Below are 19101 nucleotides of genomic sequence, written 5' to 3'. Positions count from 1 at the left end.
TAAGCTTTCCAGATTGTTAAAGAGTGCATTCATATGATTTGTGAAACTCCGGTTATGTTTGTTTTACTGTGGCTGTTCCTGTTTACCTGACAAAAATGAGTGGGTCTGTTCACTGGTGGGTTTCATCTAGTAAATGGCCGAATTGGCTCTTCCAACTATGGAGACTTTTGTAGAGGGTTAAAAGTTCTTACTTCCAGCAGAATTTCATAATTTTTGGTTCAGCAGTTTTGGAGATATCGAATTTTAAAGTTAACCATACTGCTGTCTAAAACAGATTCAGTCAGTTATCTTGTCAGATGTTTTAGAACTTGTAGATGGCAGAATTTAATTATCTATTGAATACTGAAGTTGTAGAGTATTTTGTGTAGATACTCCTAGAGTATTTGTTTGATATCACCGCTGTTTTAATTTTAAAGATACAAAATTAACAAACAGCGTTGCTGCTGTATGGCATGTGGTTCAGGGTGGGAGTCTTTCCACTGGGTCTTGGTTTCAAGTGTAGGAGTGTTTTGTTGATTGATGGCAAATGTTTGTGAAATATTTGTACTAAGTTTTATGCCCACTAGCAGGTGGCTACACTCCAGATCATGTCTAGTACATTTCTTCTTCTTCGATGAAGGCAAGTGAATGTAGCGGTGGTTGCTTCCGTTCTGACCTGTTATTTCTATCGCCTACACTCTAATATTCAGAAGTATCAGATTCTTTCATAATTGGACTCTATGGTGATGCTTTACTTGCTTGCATTATACTGATGCTCAATCATATATTGATGATGATTATGATTTGAGTATGACTCATGAGATTAATTCACACCCCTGAAGGTAAATGAAGTATTATTTGAGGTTGGTATTGTATCTGAAGGTAAATGAAGTATTATTTGAGGTTTGTGTTGTATCTGAAGGAAGTGAAGTTTATTGATAAATGTAGCATGCCATATACATTGCATGACTCATTTGCATATGAAGTTTTGTCGTGACCTATGGTCCGACCGTACCGGTACAACTTAGCATCGTACGTTGCCCGAGAAGGGGTACGATGCGGCTTCATACCCTTAGAGGTATGAAGGCAGAGGACATATGCATTGCATTCATATGCATTCATTGAAGTGATATTTGCAGATGATGTGGTTTTATACCCCAGAGGTATGAAGATAGAGTACCTACACATTGCATTCCTATGCATACATTGAAGTGATATTTGCAGGTATTGTTGACTCAGGGAAGTGTTATAGAACCTATTGTGGTTGTTCGAGGAAATGAGATGGTATTGGTTATAGTGGGACTACTGAGTTCTATATCTACAAGCATTTCTGATTTTTAATTGTGACTCTTTTAAAATGTTGATGAATTCAATTTGTGGTTTAAATATCTCGTCAGAACAATTAGCTTGCTGAGATGTTTCATCTCACTCTTGCATTACTCAATGCAGGTGCTTGTTGCTCATCAAGGGGAGTGGGAAGTAGCAGCACATCCACCTTCATTCTCATAATAATGCTGCCCAGACGCAGCCATGATTTAATTAGAAACTTCTTGTCAAAGGATGTTTGTTTTTAACTAGTCGTGCGCACTGATTAATTCAGTTCATGTTGTTATGGTTGTCTTCCCATTGCTAGCAAATTATTAATGTCTTATATGTTTTCTTATCATGATATCTATTTATACTTTGTTGCTTCCCCCGTTTATGCAATTTTCAAAGGAGATGCTGTCGAAATTTTATATATGAATATTAGATGTGTAGTTTAGTAGCATTCTGGGGTGTTTGTGGATCCCGGGGTGTTACACGGTGTATGGACGGTACCCTTGGAAGTTGAGGAGGAACTTGTCCCTGAGACTTCGCCACGAATCAATGGACAGCGGAGGCAATCTGGTGAACCAGGTGAGTGCTGGGCCCTCTAGTGCGATGATGAAAGACTTCGCCATTGTGGCGTCGTCTCCGCCGGCTGATGCAACGGCGACTTGATAACTCATGATGTACTGCGCCGGGTCGGTGCTGCCGTTGTACTTGGGGTATGCCCCCGCTCGAAAGTTAGCTGGCCAAGGCGTCACTTGTAGGTGTGGCGCCAGGGGACTTCGCTCGTCGAGGTAGTTGACCCCTTGGAATGGCGCGCCGTGCTGGGAGACGTAGTCATGCTGGGGGAAACACGGGTTCTCCGGCTGCGCCCGGTGCTGCAGGGGTGGGCCATGCTGCCGGCCGAGGTGGCCTTCGCGCGTGTCCTCCGGTTGTGTGCGCTGTTGGAGGGGTGGCTCTTGCTGTAGACCGAGGTGGCCTTCGCGCTGCATCAGCGCGATCTCGCGCTCGAGGTCTTGGGCTTTCTGCTCCTCGTCGCGTATCATCTGCCGCACTTTGGCTAATGCGGACACACGCTGGCGCTTGGCCTCCAGTATCTCTTTCTGCCTCTGGAGATTGCGGTTCCTGAGGCGCAGGGCGCGCAGCTGCAGCTGTTCTTTTGTTGAGACGCCGAGGACCTCACCGTCCTCGGTGAGGTCCGCGCCTTCCAGTGGAGCGAAGCCTGGGGGCGGCTGTGACTGTCCTTCGGTTCCGCAGGTGCGGAAGGTGTCGTCTTCGCCGGTGTGGGGAACATTGTCTTCAGTGGGCTCTTGGTGGGTGGATTGGGTGAGGACGAGGGCCTTGCCCTTTCTTGCGGCCAGCAGTGCTGCCTTCGCAGCCTCGTCAGCCTTGGGGTTAGCTCTCTTGGGTGCCATCGCGGGTGGTTTTATCGTAGCACGAACGGTGGGCGCCAAATGTTGGAACTTGCTCTCAGCAGCAAAGAGGCCAACAAGGGTGAGCGGTGGTGACAACAGGGTTACGTGCACGGGGGCAATAGCTCTGTTGATCTAGCCTCTCACGGGCACTGTGCGGGGGTATTTATAGGTATCTGAGTGCCCAGCGTCTTGTGTTAAGGACGCATGTGCCCTCAGACACCTATTTTATCCCCAGAATATTCCCATAAAGCAGGGTTACAGACCGTAATTACAAGTATTCCTTTACAAGTTAGGCCCGTAATACAGAGGCGGCCACGCGGGGCCCGTTACAATGGGCCAGATCGCACGTGGGCCTTGGGACTGAACGAGGACGCGCCGTGGTAGGACGTCGCCGCAGGCCTTCGTCAAAGTGCCGAGACCTGCGAAGGGTGTTCCTGCCCGCTCTGTCTCCGTCGGACCAGCGGCTGCAGCGAAGGCCTCGAGCGAAGGGTGGCGTCTTTGCCTTCGCCCCAACAAGGGCATACCTTCATCATCTCAGTATGTAATAGAAAACAGGAGCATAAATTACATATAAAGAATACGAATAATCATCTTAAATCATTATATTATTTATATTCTCATTGAATAATCATGAATAAGTAGTAACGATATCAAATTACATTTGTACCTTCGGCTTGGCAGAAGGTAAGAATCCAAGTGTGACGTGCGAGTGAATACAAGTCAGCGTGAACAGTACAGAGTTACTGTTCATCTATTTATAGGCACAGGATGCAGTATGTGTAAAATTACATCCATGCCCTTGACATTTATTATTGACTAAGGATAATCTATCAAGGACTAGACAACCTTTTCCTCTTTAGGTCGGTTTCATTTTCCACCGCTAAGCCGAAGCTTCTCCATCCGTAGCTTCGGAACTAGTTCATCCTTCTCCCACGTCGCGCCTTTCATGCCATGTGCACCTTCATCTTAAGGCTGAAGGTTCCTGTGACAGTATATTATACTTGGAAAACATGTTAGTCGCGTTTTTGAGGACCTTCGGAAGATGAAGGCCCCCAATAGTAGCCCCTCACAGTGTTAATTTGTTCTTACAACAACAAATTTAGACTGCGATGTGAACGAAGGTCTTAAGCCGAAGGTCCAAAAAAACACCTTCCCTTCGCTAGAATCATGAAAGTCCATGACAAATGGGGCCCGCCAAGTTGCAATGCACTAGGCGTATAAATAGAAGCCCACATCGGTGACATTTTATGCGCCATTTCTGTTGCTTGCGTTATTTTCTCAGATTTTTAACTCTTGCTTATCAGTTCTCGCCTGATTTTTGAGCTTCGTCTTAAAGACAAGTGTTTGTTCCATGTCTGAAGAGAAGATGTTTCAGGAGAAGAAGATATCCGAGGAGGAGAAGATGTATGAGGATAAGAAGGTTCCAGACCCTTTTATTGCTGGGTTTTATGAATCCATGGCAAAAATAAATACAGAGAAAATCACAAAGGAGATAATGGCAAATTTATCTGAAGATTCTGATGACAGTGATGACTTTGATGTAGAAAGTGGAAATGAAGATTCTGAGGACCGGCCCTGGCGACCAAGCCATACAATCTTCGGAAAATCGATTATTAAGCAAAGTCATGTTGACACTATGAGGGGAAGATACTTTCGTGACATGTCTATTGTGAGGGTTGGGGGAGACAGCATCGCCTCTGCTCCTGAAGAAAATGAGGTGGTTATTTACAAAAGCTTTTTGAAGACGGGTCTTTGGTTCCCATTAAGCAGATTTTTGGTTGAAGTACTTAAGATATTTCAGATCTTTCTTCATCAACTTACTCCTGAAGTTATAATTAGAATGGGCTTCTTTGTTTGGGCTGTAAGAAGCCAAGGGTTGGAACCAAGCACGAAGTGTTTTTGCAATATGCATGAACTTTTGTACAAGACAAAGGCCACCGGCAAGGAGCAGTATCACAACAACTTCGGTTGTTACGGATTCATTGCTCGCTCTAATGCAAGCTATCCGGTTCCGACATACCGAAAAAGATGGCACGGGGCCTGGATGGAGGAATGGTTTTATGTTAAGAATAATCTGATTGAGAGGGAGGATATTAAGGAAATTATCCAGTGCCCCATCTGGTCTCGCTTCGGCCTTTGAAGGCCGAAAGTGGTTACTGGAAGTGATGCCGAAGCGTGTTAGAAGGCTTTTAGCAATGTCTGTGCTTTCATTGGCACAAGAGACATAATTCAACAGCACATAGCCTACAGAGTATGGCCACATGTGGACAGCTGGGAGATGCCGAAGGAGACTACTGCTGAATCCAGCGAAGGTGGACTAGTTCAATTGAAATATACCTTTAGATTCAGGGATCGGTTTGAGGAACCAAATGATGACTGGTTGAAATGCATTGAGGCTACTAGCGACGAGTTGGTTGGTACATATACCAGAGCCGAGGATGATGCCTTGTCCTCAGCCTTCGGGGGTCGGGGCAAGAAAAGATTGAACAGGGTTTTTGATGCAATTGGCTTCATATATCCTGTTTACTGCTACCCCTTGAGAAGGCAAGGAAAAAAGACGAAAACTGCCGCTTCGGCCACCACTGTTGTGCCGAAGGGCAAGAAAATAAAGGTTTTAACCCACTGGCCTCAATATATTGAAACGGTCGTAGTGCCTGAATTTGGTGAAAGGACCTCCTCCGCTGCCGAAGCAAAACAAGCTGCTTCCGACGCTCAGAGCGCTGAAGGATCTACTGTAGTGCCGAAGGTGCCTATAGTCGGGCCAGCCAAAGCCAAAGATGATGCGGCCAGAGAGTCAGAATTGGAAAAAACAGTGATGATGCCAAAAAATTCTGAGCCCACCGGTAGAGGCAGAATTGCCGAAGGTGACAAAGGCTCCCGCCACAACTCCCAAGAGAAGGAGAATGGCCAGCGTGCTAGACGTTGTCATGGAGACCACAAAAGCCTTGACTCCTGCTCCTACAAAGAAAGTTGCTGAAGCTGCCGTAGCTGGGCCTTCAGTGCCTATTGAGACGAAGCTTGTCGTATCTGAGGATAAGGCTGAGCAACAAACTCTGAATACCGGCATGGCAGCGGGGCAGGATGTGACAGAAAAAGCTAAATCTCCTGCTCCCGAAGCCCCATCCGTAGATGTTGATTACATTATTCGACATGCTTCGGGGAAAAGATTATTCGAAGAAGAAATTTTAGAAGCCAAACACTACGCCCGGAAACTAAAATATCTAAAGGGGGCCTTAGTGTTCAATGGCACGGACGAAGATGATTTCCTGTACTGTCTTCTGGACAACAAAGAGATATCCGTTTGTCGAGAGATAGCCAAGAGCATGGGATTTCTGAAGCTCGAAACTGGCCTCGCCGCCATGCCGAAGGATGACCTTGCGAATAGCCTCGCATACAACAGTATAAAGGTACAAAAGCTGTTAACTTTAAAGTTGGAAATGAAGTATTTCATTGTTATGCTTAATTCTTTCTTTTTCTTGCAGGGCTTAATTCTTAGCAATGCCTTGAGGGCACAAAAGAACGCAGAAGACGAAAGCTGCACAATAGCTCTCAGTAACCTTCGTTCAGAGGTAATTGAGCTGAGAAACAAAGCTTTGGAGAAAGACAAGATTTTAATTTCATTGGTGAGTAAAGTGAAAGAAGATGAAGCTAGATACAATGCTCAGGCCGAAGCTCACAAAAGCCGAGAACGAAGAACTTCGGAAAAAGCTCGCCGAGGCTAATGAAAACTATGCATTTGCAAAAGCCAGTAAAGAAATTAGTGAATGGTCGCAAGCTAGGCTAGAGAAAAATACTGAGGAGCTTCGTGAGTCCAAGGAAAGGTGCTTCGAAAAATCCTTGGATTGCGTGAAAATTTTGAAAACAGCTTTGCAAAAGTAGGTGCTTATTCCTCTGAGGAGAACTTCATTTGAGGTGACCCCGAAGGCGTCATTTGAACTTCCTTTGAGGCGATCGCGGGGATATTTGTGCTTTCTCCGGCGCTCGGGGAATTGCAGCTATTCTGGAGAAGGCTGGATGCGATCACGTCAAAGCTACAGCTCAGGCCGAAGCTGCCTTCTCCATAGACGACACAAAGGACCCTTCAGCCGAAGCGACTTTGGTGGGCGAAAAGTTTTATTCTGATGTCTGGGTGAACAGTGGCCGAGAATTGGCCAACGAAATTATAAAAAGAATGAAAAAGACACCCATGACACCCGAGAAGAAGCTAGGCAAGCTGAAGAAACTGCTGAACGCGAAAGGCACATAGGTATTGTTTTTTAATTTTAGCTTCGGTACTTACTTTGTGGCTTCGAACTAATAGTTTACCTATTATAGCTGAACTGTCACCGCTGCCAGAGCCATACAACCCCCTGGCTGATCCGGACATGAAGGAAGCGTTGGATATAATAAGCATTGCTAACTCCATTATCGATGAAGTCGTCGATAAACTATTGAACGAAGCCGCAGAAAAAATTCTTAGTGAAGAATAGACTTTATTGTAATAATACTTTTGTAATGTTTGATGTGTGGAACAATTAATGGGACATGTAAATTACTGTAATATATTTCTTTACAATGCATGAAATTTACGCACATACCGTTTTTGAGCCTTCGGCAAAAAAACACCTTCCCTTCTTTTCATGCTTCGCAAAGAAAGAAGCCCCTTCCATGGCAAGTCTGATAAAACTGTATTTCCCGAAGTTCACTTCGTGCCTCAGCATATTTCCATTTTAACAAAGTATTGCCGAAGGTTTGCTTCGTATCCAATTTTTTTGTCGTTGATGTGATATGATGTATGATGTAATGTTATGTGAAATGATATGATGATATGATGCGAAATGATGATGATGCCGAAGATACACACACGCGCTCGCACTAAAATACACAAGACTATGCATCCCCTTAGGAACGTCTTTTGAGTCTTTAAGCTCTGCATCCCCTTATGAACGACTTTTGAACTTCTTCACCTTCTATTTCAGTGGTATTTAAGCTCTGCATCCCCTTAGGAACGACTTTTGAGCTTCTTCACCTTATATTTCGGTGGTATTTGGCTCTGCATTCCCTTAGGAACGACTTTTGAGCAGAAAACTTACGCTGCACTCCCTTAGGAACGACTTTTGCTGCTTCGAATCGTAATTTTTTGGCTCTGCATTCCCTTAGGAACGACTTTTGAGCAGAAAACTTACACTGCGCTCCCTTAGGAACAACTTTTTCAGCTTCAGATCGTAATTTTTGGCTCTACATTTCCTTAGGAACGACTTTTGAGCTTCAGAATTTATTTTGCTTCCTTAGAGACGTCTTTCGAGCTTCGGAAATTTGTGAGGAAGGTATATTTTACTCATTGATGCAAGCACAATTATTACAAGAAATGGAAATTAAGTCCTTCGTTACTTATTTCTCGTACAAAAAATAAAATGGTATAAAAGATAAAGATACATCAAAAGTAGGATATTCCTCAGTATATATGCTTCGATTCTGGCACAGTGCTATTGACTGTACGAGCTTCGGACTCCTCCCGAAAGTTGTGATGCTGTTGGGCGTGCTGGTACCCTTCTGGCTACTGGCTTCGGGTGTGAGTAGGTGGCAATGGTGGTGGTAATGGGAGCTGGGCCCAGGAAGCTTGTGAATGACTTGCCGAAGCAACAGAAGCCGCAGGTTGATTACCTACGTGTCGGGTACCATAATTAGGGGTACCCCCAACACTCCTAATCATGGCTGGTAACCACCCTCAGTACAACTGCAAAAACTGATGGGCGCGGTTCAAGTCAAGGCTTCGTCTACCCAAGGGACGCGATCTCGCCCGAGCCCAGCCTCGGGCCGGGACTGTAGTCCTAGACGAATTCACGCCTCGCCCGAGGGTCTCCTCAGGCAGCGGGCGCACCCTCGGCTCGCCCGACGACCAGCTCGGGCAGGCTTCGTCGAGAGGCAACCTTGGCCAAATCGCCCCACCAGCCGACTGTATCGCAGGCGCATTCAATGTGAGGATCGCCTGACACCTTATCCTGACACGCGTGCCTCAGTCGGCAAGGTCGAAGTGACCGCAGTCATTTCGCCCTTCCACTGACCGATCTGATAGGAAAACAGCGCCGCTCACCCCGCTCCGACTGTTGTGCCAGCCACTCGGACAAGGCTAACAATAGCAAGTTCAGCCTCGGGCGCGACAGGAAGCTCCGCCTCGCCCAACCTTGGGCCTCGGCCTCGAGAGGAGGTCTCCGCCTCGCCCGACCCTAAGACTCGGCCTCAGCCTCGGTCTCGGGAGGAATCACGTCCTCGCCCGATCCCGGTCTCGGCCTCAGGAGAAGTCTCCGCCTCGCCCGACCTTGGGCTCGAACCGACCGCGCCACAGGGGATACATCATTACCCTACCCCTAGCTAGCTCAGACTACGAGGGAACAAGACCGGCGTCCCATATGGCTCGTCCCGGTAACAGGCAATGATGGCTCCCCGCGTGCGTCCATGACAACGGTGGTTCTCAGCCCCCTACGGAAGCAAGGAGACGTCAGCAGGATCCCAGCAGCACCATCAGCTGCGCTTCTACAGGGCTCAGGCACTTCTCCAACGGCCATGTTATCGCATACGCAGGGCTCTAGCACCTCTCCGACAGCCACGTTGGCGTGTACACAGGGCTCAGGCACCTCTCTGCCAGACATGTTAGCGCATAAGCTACACCCCCCCCCATTGTACACTTGGACCCTCTCCTTGCATCTATAAAAGGGAGGTCCAGGCCCTTCCTGCGGGAGGGTCGGAAGGGGGTCGCGCGGAGGGACGAGCAAACGAGCAGGCTCACTCTCTCTCCCTCGCGAACGCTTGTAACCCCTACTACGAGCACACCCCCCTGGTGCGAGATAATACGAGCCGCATTTTCCCCTTGTGTTCCATCTCGCGCCAACCCATCTGGGCAGGGCACGCAGCGACAAATTCACTCGTCGGTCCAGGGACCCCCCGGGTCCGAAACGCCGACAGTTGGCGCGCCAGGTAGGGACCTGCTGCGTGTTAACGAACAACTTCCCGTTGAGTTCCAGATAGGTAGTCTTCAGCAACCTCTTCAGCCCGGGACGGTGCTCTGCTTCGGGAGTGTCTAGTTCATGTCCCTAGACGGCAGCTACGACATGGTACTCCTCCCCCCGCATCGCGACAGCAACAACGACGGTCGTCAGCTCGCCCGGCGGCGGCGAACTCGACGATGTCTTCCCCCCATGGCGGAAGAGCAACATCCGGGTTTGCCTCGCCACCCTCCTCGCTGCAGAAGGAGGAGACGGGGCAACCGTGACCATGCAGGAGGCGGCGCCTCGTCGGCTGTCGAGCGAGTCGACGACACTGGCACCCCGGCGAGGGACGTGTCGGGCGTTGTCCTCGCACCTGAGACAACGACGGATGTCGTTTCCCCGCAACGTGCCAACCCCAAGCGGACTGATGACGCCAGCGCTCTCGTGAAGGACTTGTTGGCCGTTAGTCTCATACCTGAGATGATGGTGCAGTCCGTCCCCGACGCGACTTCCTCACCGTCCATCGACCAAGAGGTACCGTCCGTTTTCCACCCTGTGCCTTTTAAATTCAGTTTCGATCCACCAAGTGACCCCGCTTTGGTGAGCGCTTTCGTAAAGGCATACCCTAACCTTCCGGGGTACCATATGTGGTAATCTTGGGACCGACTGACGGCCGTCTCAACCTATGGGCCCCCGGGTTCCGAGGAAGAAGACGATCCCGACTCCGGTTGGGATTTCTCCGGGCTCAGTAATCCCAGTGCCATGCGAGACTTCATGACCGCATGTGACTACTGCCTCTCCGATTGCTCCGATGATGGCCACAGCCTTGACGACGAGGGTTGTGGCTCAAGTCACGAATGTTTCCACATCGATCTAGGGGGTCACGACGAAGGCAACCACCTCGGTATGCCGGAGGATGATGATCCCCCTGTGCCTGCTTCTCGCGTCGACATCCCACGGGAGCTAGCTGTGGTCCCAGTCCCTGCGGGGGGTCAGGACACACAGCTCGAGCAAATCCGCGAGATGCAGGCCAAGCTCGACGAGGAAGCAGGGCAACTTGTGCAGCTCCGGCAAAACATTGAGCAAGAGTGAGCAGGCCGAGCACTCACCGGAGAAGTGCATCATCGGGCCCGGGACGACCAACGCCGTATCGTTGACGATGCCAGGGCAAGGCTGCCCCCGGCCTCCAGCGGGGTCGGCCAGAATCTAGCTGCAGCGGCAATACTACTCCGAGCAATGCCGGAGCCATCCACCACCGAGGGGCGGCGTATCCAAGGAGAACTCAAGAATCTCCTGGAGGATGTTGTGGTCCGACGGGCCGAAAGCTCTGCCTCCCGAAGGCAAGGGTGCCCCCCGGAGCATCGCGCAACGACTTCCCGACTCATGCAGGAGGCCTCGGTCCACACCGGGCGCACACGGGACAGGACGCCTGCAGCCCCGGGTTGCCTCGGCGACGAGCCACACCATCGCAAACATCGAGCCCGCCTCGACGAGAGGGTGCGCCGAGGCTACCACCCCAGGCACGGAGGACGCTACGACAGCGAGGAGGATCGGAGTCCCTCGCCCGAACCACCAGGTTCGCAAATCTTCAGCCGGGCCATACGACGGGCGTCGTTCCCGACCCGGTTCCGGGCCCCGACTACCATCACCGAGTACTCGGGGGAGACGAGGCCGGAGTTGTGGCTTGCGGACTACCGGCTGGCACGCCAGCTGAGAGGGACGGACGACGACAACCTCATCATCTGCAACCTCCCCCTGTTCCTCTCCGACGCTGCCCGGGCCTGGCTGGAGCATCTGCCTCCCGCGTAGATCTCCAACTGGGACGACCTGGTCAGGGCCTTCGCTGGAAACTTCCAGGGCACGTACGTGCGCCCTGGGAACTCATGGGATCTCCGAAGCTGCCGCCAGCAGCCGGGGGAATCCCTGCGAGAGTACATTCGACGGTTTTCAAAACAGCGCACCGAGCTGCCCAACATCACCGACTCGGATGTCATCGGGGCGTTCCTCGCCGGCACCACCTGCCAATACCTGGTGAGCAAACTGGGGTGCAAGACTCCCACCAAGGCGAGCGAGTTGATGGACATTGCCACCATGTTCGCCTCTGGCCAGGAGGCGGTCGAAGCCATCTTCCGGAAGGACAAGCAACCTCAGGGACGGCAGCAGGAATACGTCCCTGAGGCGTCCGCCCAGCGTGGCACGAAGAAGAAGGCCAAGAAGAAGGCGCAAGCAAAGCGCGACGCCGCTGAAGCAGATCTCGTCGCTGCTGCCGAGCACAGGAACCCTCGGAAGCCTCCCAGAGGGGCCAACCTGTTCAACAAGATGCTCAAGGAGTCGTGCCCCTATCACCAGCGTCCCGTCAAGCACACCCTTGAGGAGTGTGTCATGCTCCGGCGCTACTTCCATAAGGCCAGGCCCCCGGCGGGAGATGGCAAAGGCTGAGACGACGACAAGAAAGAGGGCGATAAGGAAGAGGAGTTCCCCGAGGTCCGCAGCTGCTTCATGATCTACGGTGGCCGAGTGGCGAACGCCTCGGCTCGGCACAGCAAGCAGGAGCGCCGGGAGGTCTACTCGGTGAAGGTGGCGGCGCCAGTCTACCTAGACTGGTCCGACAAGCCCATCACCTTCGACCAGGGCGACCACCCCGACTGCGTGCCAAGCCCAGGAAGGTACCCGCTCATTGTCGATCCTGTCATCAGCAACGCCAGACTCAACATCATCTACGCCGAGATCCTCGGGCTCTTGGAGATAGACCTGTCCATGATCCGGGCCGGTGCGGCGCCCTTTCACAGGATCATCCCCGGAAAGCGCGTCCTGCCCCTTGGGCAACTCGATTTGCCCGTCTGCTTCGGAACTCCCTCCAACTTCCGCAGGGAAACCCTCACGTTCGAGGTGGTCGGGTTCCAAGGGACCTACCACGCGGTGTTGGGGAGACCGTGCTACTCCAAGTTCATGGTCGTCCCCAACTACACGTACCTCAAGCTCAAGATGCCAGGCCCCAACGGGGTCATCACCGCCGGATCCACGTACCGACACGCGTACGAATGCGACGTGGAGTGCGTGGAGTACGCTGAGGCCCTCGCCGAGTCTGAGGCCCTCATCGCCGACCTGGAGTGCCTCTCCAAGGAGGTGCTTGATGCGAAGCACCACGCCGGCAACTTTGAGCCGACTAAGGCTGTTAAGTCCGTCGCCCTCGACCCCAGCATCGACGCCTGCAAGCGAGTCCGGATTGGCTCCGAGCTCAACCCCAAATAGGAGGCAGTGCTCATCGACTTTCTCCGCGCAAACGCCGAAGTTTTTGCGTGGAGTCCCTCGGACATGCCCGGCATACCGAGGGATGTCGCCGAGCACTCACTGGATATCCGAGCCGGTGCCCGACCCGTGAAGCAGCCTCTGCTCCGTTTCGACGAAGAAAAACGCAGAGCCATAGGCGAGGAGATCCACAAGCTGATGGCTGCAGGGTTCATCAAAGAGGTATTCCATCCCGAATGGTTAGCTAACCATGTGCTTGTAAAAAAGAAAGGTGGGAAATGGAGGATGTGCGTAGACTACACTGGTCTAAACAAAGCATGTCTAAAGGTTCCCTACCCTCTGCCTCGCATCGATCAAATTGTGGACTCCACTGCTGGGTGCGAAATCCTGTCATTCCTCGACGCCTATTCAGGTTATCACCAAATCAAGATGAAAGAGTCCGACCAGCTCGCGACTTCTTTCATCACACCTTTTGGCATGTACTGTTATACTACTATGCCATTTGGCTTGAGGAATGCAGGTGCAACATACCAAAGGTGCATGAACCACGTGTTCGGAGAGCACATCGGCCGAACGGTCGAGGCTTACGTCGATGACATCGTTGTCAAGACGAGGAAAGCCTTCGACCTCCTCTCTGACCTTGAAACGACATTCAAGTGTCTGAGAGCGAAAGGTGTGAAACTCAATCCCGAGAAGTGTGTCTTCGGAGTCCCCCGAGGCATGCTCCTGGGGTTCATCGTCTCCGAGCGGGGCATCGAGGCCAACCCGGAGAAAATCGTGGCCATCACCAACATGGGGCCTATCAAAGATTTGAAAGGAGTACAAAGGGTCATGGGATGCCTTGCTGCTCTGAGCCGCTTCATCTCACGCCTCAGCGAAAAAGGCCTGCCCTTGTACCGCCTCTTAAGGAAGGCCGAGCGCTTCACTTGGACCCTCGAGGCCGAGGAAGCCCTCGGAAACTTAAAGGCGCTCCTTACAAACGCGCCCATCTTGGTGCCCCCCGCTGCGGGAGAAGCCCTCTTGATCTACGTAGCCGCAACCACTCAGGTGGTCAGCGCCGCGATCGTAGTCGAGAGACGAGAAGAAGGGCATGCACTGCTCGTCCAGAGGCCGATCTACTTCATCAGTGAGGTGCTATTCGAGACCAAGATCCGCTACCCACAAATCCAGAAGCTACTATACGCACTAATTCTGACGTGGCAAAAATTGCGACACTACTTCGAGTCTCATCCGGTGACTGTGGTGTCATCCTTCCCCCTGGGGGAGATCATCCAATGCCGAGAGGCCTCGGGTAGGATAGCAAAGTGGGAGATGGAACTCATGGGCGAGACAATCTCGTTCGCTCCTCGGAAGGCCATAAGATCCCAAGTCTTGGCGGACTTCGTGGCTGAATGGGTCGACACCTAATTGCCTACAGCTCCAATCCAACCCGAGCTTTGGACCATGTACTTCGATGGGTCGCTGATGAAAACAGGAGCCGGTGTAGGCCTGCTCTTCATCTCACCCCTCGGGAAACATGTGCGCTACGTGTTGCGCCTCCATTTTTTGGCATCAAACAACGTGGCCGAGTACGAGGCTTTGGTTAACGGGCTGCGCATCGCCGTCGAGCTAGGGGTTCGGCGCCTCGACGCTCGTGGCGACTCGCAGCTTGTCATCGACCAAGTCATGAAGAACTCCCACTGTCGCGACCCGAAGATGGAGGCCTACTGCGACGAAGTTCGGCGCCTGGAAGACAAGCTCTACGGGCTGGAGATCAACCACATCGCTCGACTGTACAACGAGACTGCGGACGAGCTGGCGAAAATAGCCTCGGGGCGGACAATGGTTCCCCCGGACGTCTTCTCCAGAGACATACATCAACCCTCCGTCAAGATCGACGACACGCCCGAGCCCGAGGAGGCCTCGGCACAGCCCGAGGTACCCTCGGTCGCCGAAGGTGAGGCCCTGCGTGTCGAGGGGGAGCGGAATGGGGTCATGCTAAACCTGAACTGGCTGACCCCGTACCTGTAATATCTCCACCGAGGAGAGCTACCCCTCGACAAGGCCGAAGCTCGGCGACTGGCGCGGCGTGCCAAGTCGTTCGTCTTACTGGGGGATGAAAAGGAGCTCTACCACCGCAGCCCCTCGGGCATTCTCCAATGATGCATATTCGTCGCCGAAGGACAAGAGCTGTTGCAAGAGATACACTCGGGGGCTTGCGGTCACCACGCAGCACCTCGAGCCCTCGTGGGAAACGCTTTCCGACAAGGTTTCTACTAGCCGATCGCGGTGGCCGACGCCACTAGGATTGTACGCTCTTGCCAAGGGTGTCAATTCTACGCAAGACAGACGCACCTACCAGCTCAGGCCCTGCAGACAATACCCATCACCTGGCCATTTGCTGTGTGGGGTCTGGATCACGTTGGTCCCTTGCAGAAGGCACCCGGGGGCTTCTCGCACCTGCTGGTCGCCATCGACAAATTCTCCAAGTGGATCGAGGTCCGACCCCTAACCAGCATCAGGTCCGAGCAGGCGGTGGCATTTTTCACAAACATCATCCATCGCTTTGGGGTCCCGAACTCCATCATCACCGACAATGGCACGCAGTTCACTGGGAAGAAGTTCCTGGACTTCTGCAAGGACCACCACATCCGTGTGGACTGGGCCACCGTAGCTCACCCCATGACGAATGGGCAGGTGGAGCGTGCCAACAGTATGATTTTGCAGGGACTTAAACCGAGGATCTACAACGACCTCAACAAGTTTGGCAAGCGGTGGATGAAAGAGCTACCCTCGGTGGTCTGGAGTCTGAGGACGACGGCGAGCCGAGCCACGGGTTTCTCGTCGTTCTTTCTAGTCTATGGGGCCGAGGCTATCTTACCCACAGACTTAGAATACGGTTCCCCGAGGACAAAGGCGTACGACGACCGAAGCAACCAGACCAGCCGAGAAGATTCATTGGACCAGCTCGAAGAAGCTCGGGACGTGGCCTTACTACACTCGGCGAGGTATCAGCAGTCTCTGCGACGCTACCACGCCCGAAGGGTTCGGCCCCGAGGCTTCCAGGTGGGAGACTTGGTACTTTGGTTGTGGCAAGACGCCCGAGGGCGCCACAAGCTTACCCCTCCCTGGGAAGGGCCATTCATCATCGCCAAGATTTTGAAGCCCGGAACATACAAGCTGGCCAACGATCGAGGCGAGGTCTACAACAACGCTTGGAACATCCAACAGCTACGTCGCTTCTACCCTTAAGATGTTTTGAGTCGTTCATATACCTTGTTTTCTTTAAATGCATAAATAAAGTCTAACCGTCAAGGAAGGATCAGCCTTGCCTCGGCAAAGCCCGACCCTCCCTCGGGGGCTAGAAGGGGGGAACCCCCTCTGCGTCAAAATTTTCCTCGGAAAAGTTTTCTACCAAGAAAGGTTTTCTACCAAAACGACTTTCGTGCCTTCTCGACTATATCGATAACAGAATCCTGCAAACGAGTAAGATTGCACGTAAGCGGCAAGGCCGACCGAGCCGAGGGACTCCTACGCCTCCAGGATATGGACACCTCACTCATCACCTTCCGTGAAAAGTAACTCTCGCTCGGATAAGCGATTCTGCTACCGACGAACAAGTCCTGATACTCGAAACGAGCGGAAAGGAAATGCAGCTTTATAACACGACAATAAGATGTTTAGGCCTCGGCGGCCACGAAAAACACATGCATACTCCAAACAAACTGCTCCGGCAGAATCAGACATCGTCAGGGGGAGGAGCGGCACCCTCGGCGTCGTCTCCACCCTCAGCAAGATCTGGCCCGGCCCTAGGCGGCGATGCGAGCAGAAGGATCTCCACCTCGAAGGAGGACGCCAGCACCGCGCTTGGGCCCGTGACGGCCGCGTCAAGCCTCTGGACCTCAACTAAGGCAGCCTCGTCTTCGTCGGCTAGGCAGTACCCCTCGCTGACCCGCTCCAGATCCACGTCATAGTGGGAAGCGAGCACGGTGAAGGCCCGCCTAACGTTGTGGTGCAGCGCCCCGCGGAGTCTGCTGCGCACATGGCCACCCAAGGCCCGTAGGTGACTCTGGGGGGAGCTACCCGAGGGGACGTCATCGAGGTCAAAGGCCTGGCAAAAGGCCGAGATAGCCTCGGACATGGCCACGCGGTCGGCCTCCTTCTGCTCAGCCGCCTGGGCAAGCGCCTTGACGGACTCGTTAAGAGTCGTCCCGAACTCTGCAGAAAGCCGAACAAAATTCTTCAGACACAAGTTGAAGAATGAAGCTGAATCGAAGTCACAAAGCAGTCGAAACGTACCTTCGGCCCGGTCACGCTGCTCCGAGGCTACGACTTGGGCGGACTGAGCAGACCCGATGGCCACGGCTAGGTCCTCCGCAAGGGCCCCGGCCCAAGCAGACACTTCGGCCAGCTGACCCCCAAGGGCCTCAGCCCGGCCCACAGCCTCGGCAGCCTGGCTCCGAGATTGGTCCCGCTCGCCAATGACCTGGCCAAGCTCTAGCTGCCACTGCTGTGCCTCCGTCCATGCCAATGTCGCCTCTGCCCGCGCCGCCGCCGCCTTCGCCTTCAGCTCATCACGGAGCAGCCGAAGGTCCGCCACATTGGCGCTCCGTTGGGCGAGGCGTTCATTAGCCTCGGCAAGCGCGACCCTCTGGGACCGCAGCGAACCCCAAATGCCGCTCTCGCGGCGGATGAACAATGACTCGGCGGTGCTTACATCCGCTAGTTCCTGAGGAAGGAAAACAGGGTATTACAAAGAATGCCCTGGTCAAGCAAGGTGTATGCCTAAAATCCTTACCTGGAGGACCCTGGGAATGTCCCTGGAAAGGATCTCCATGGTCGACCAAAGCAACCCCATCGCCGCCTCGGCATACTCACGGAGCTCATCCCGAGACTGCTCCTCCAGCTCATCGTTGAGGAGGAAGAGGGGTTCCGAGGCGCCGCGGCTCCAGAACCGGAGCGCCTGCCCACACCACTCATTGGGGTTGCGCCGCGCGGGGATAAGGTTGCTGCTCCCCAAGACGGGTCGTGGTTCTGCGCGCCCATCCTCCAAGGCATCGGGTCCCCCTGCAGTCGACGCTTCGGGTACCATCGTTGTCGACGTGCTGGGCCTCCCCTCGGCTAAGAAGGCGGGCCTCCGATCAGCGACCTCGGCAACGGCGGCCGCCCTCTCCTTATGGCCGAGACTGAGGAGGTCGGGGACGACCTCGAGTAGCGGCGCCTCAGCCATCCCAACATCAGCGGCGATGGGCGGCTCCACGGGCAAATCAGCGACGGCCTCGGCAGGAATTGATGCCGGCGCCGGCAACACGTTAGGCGGGCTCGGGGCCGTGGCCACGTCAGCAGCCTCCCCCGGCACGATGGCCGCCCCGATGGAGGGGTCAGTCTGGGAGGCTTGCCCCATGGAAACTCGTGCCGCCTGAGCCCTCCGCTCGAGGGCGTCTTGTGAGGAGGCTAGCCAACCGGCATGGCGCACCGCGGCACCGGCTGCAGAAGCCGGCACTGTCTTAAGGTCCTTTCGTGGGGCCAGACCGGCCGAGACCTGCCTCCGTTTGCTGAAAGGAAGAGATAAAGCAAGATTAGGGCACCCGAAGAAAGAGCCAAAACGGAGGTATCCTCAGATACTTACCCACTCCGGACCAAGGCCAATCGTGCCTGCAGGGAGGCCCCTCGGGCCTCGGTCCCCGCAGGCGCTGCCGAAGATTGCCTCGCTGCCGACTTCGGCGCCGCTCCCGCCTCGGGCGCCCGAGGCGCCGAAAAGACGGCCTGCCCAGGCGTCGTCATGACGGCCCGAGGATCAACCTCCTATACAGCCGGCGCGGGCGCTTGCTCTTAGGGAACGAGCGGACCGACCTGACTCCCCGGAGTCACCTCAATTACCTCGGCCAAGGGGTCAAGTCCCCCCGGCCTGCCTCCGCTCCTCGGACCGGGACCTTGATGTTCCGGCCCCAGATGCTGATGGCGCCAGCCCACTTGGCTGGCTTGGCGACCCCTGGCCCAGCCTCAGATCCGGGCTGAGACCAAGGCGGGCCGCCATGTCGTCGCCCTCGTCATCATCATCATCATCGTCATCATCGTCAGGCGTCTCCGGCGACGGCTCCCTCGAGAGCCCGTCCCTCTCCTGCCTCTGACGACGCTTCTCCAAGGCTGCCCGAGCCCGCATCCGCTCGCGGGCCCGTGCCTTTTCTGCGTCCTTCTTCTCGTTT

This window comes from Zea mays, chromosome 4 (assembly GCF_902167145.1).
Source record: "Zea mays cultivar B73 chromosome 4, Zm-B73-REFERENCE-NAM-5.0, whole genome shotgun sequence".
Lineage (NCBI taxonomy): Eukaryota > Viridiplantae > Streptophyta > Magnoliopsida > Poales > Poaceae > Zea > Zea mays.
The sequence above is the reverse complement of the archived record's forward strand: the minus strand, read 5'-3'. Positions refer to the sequence as shown.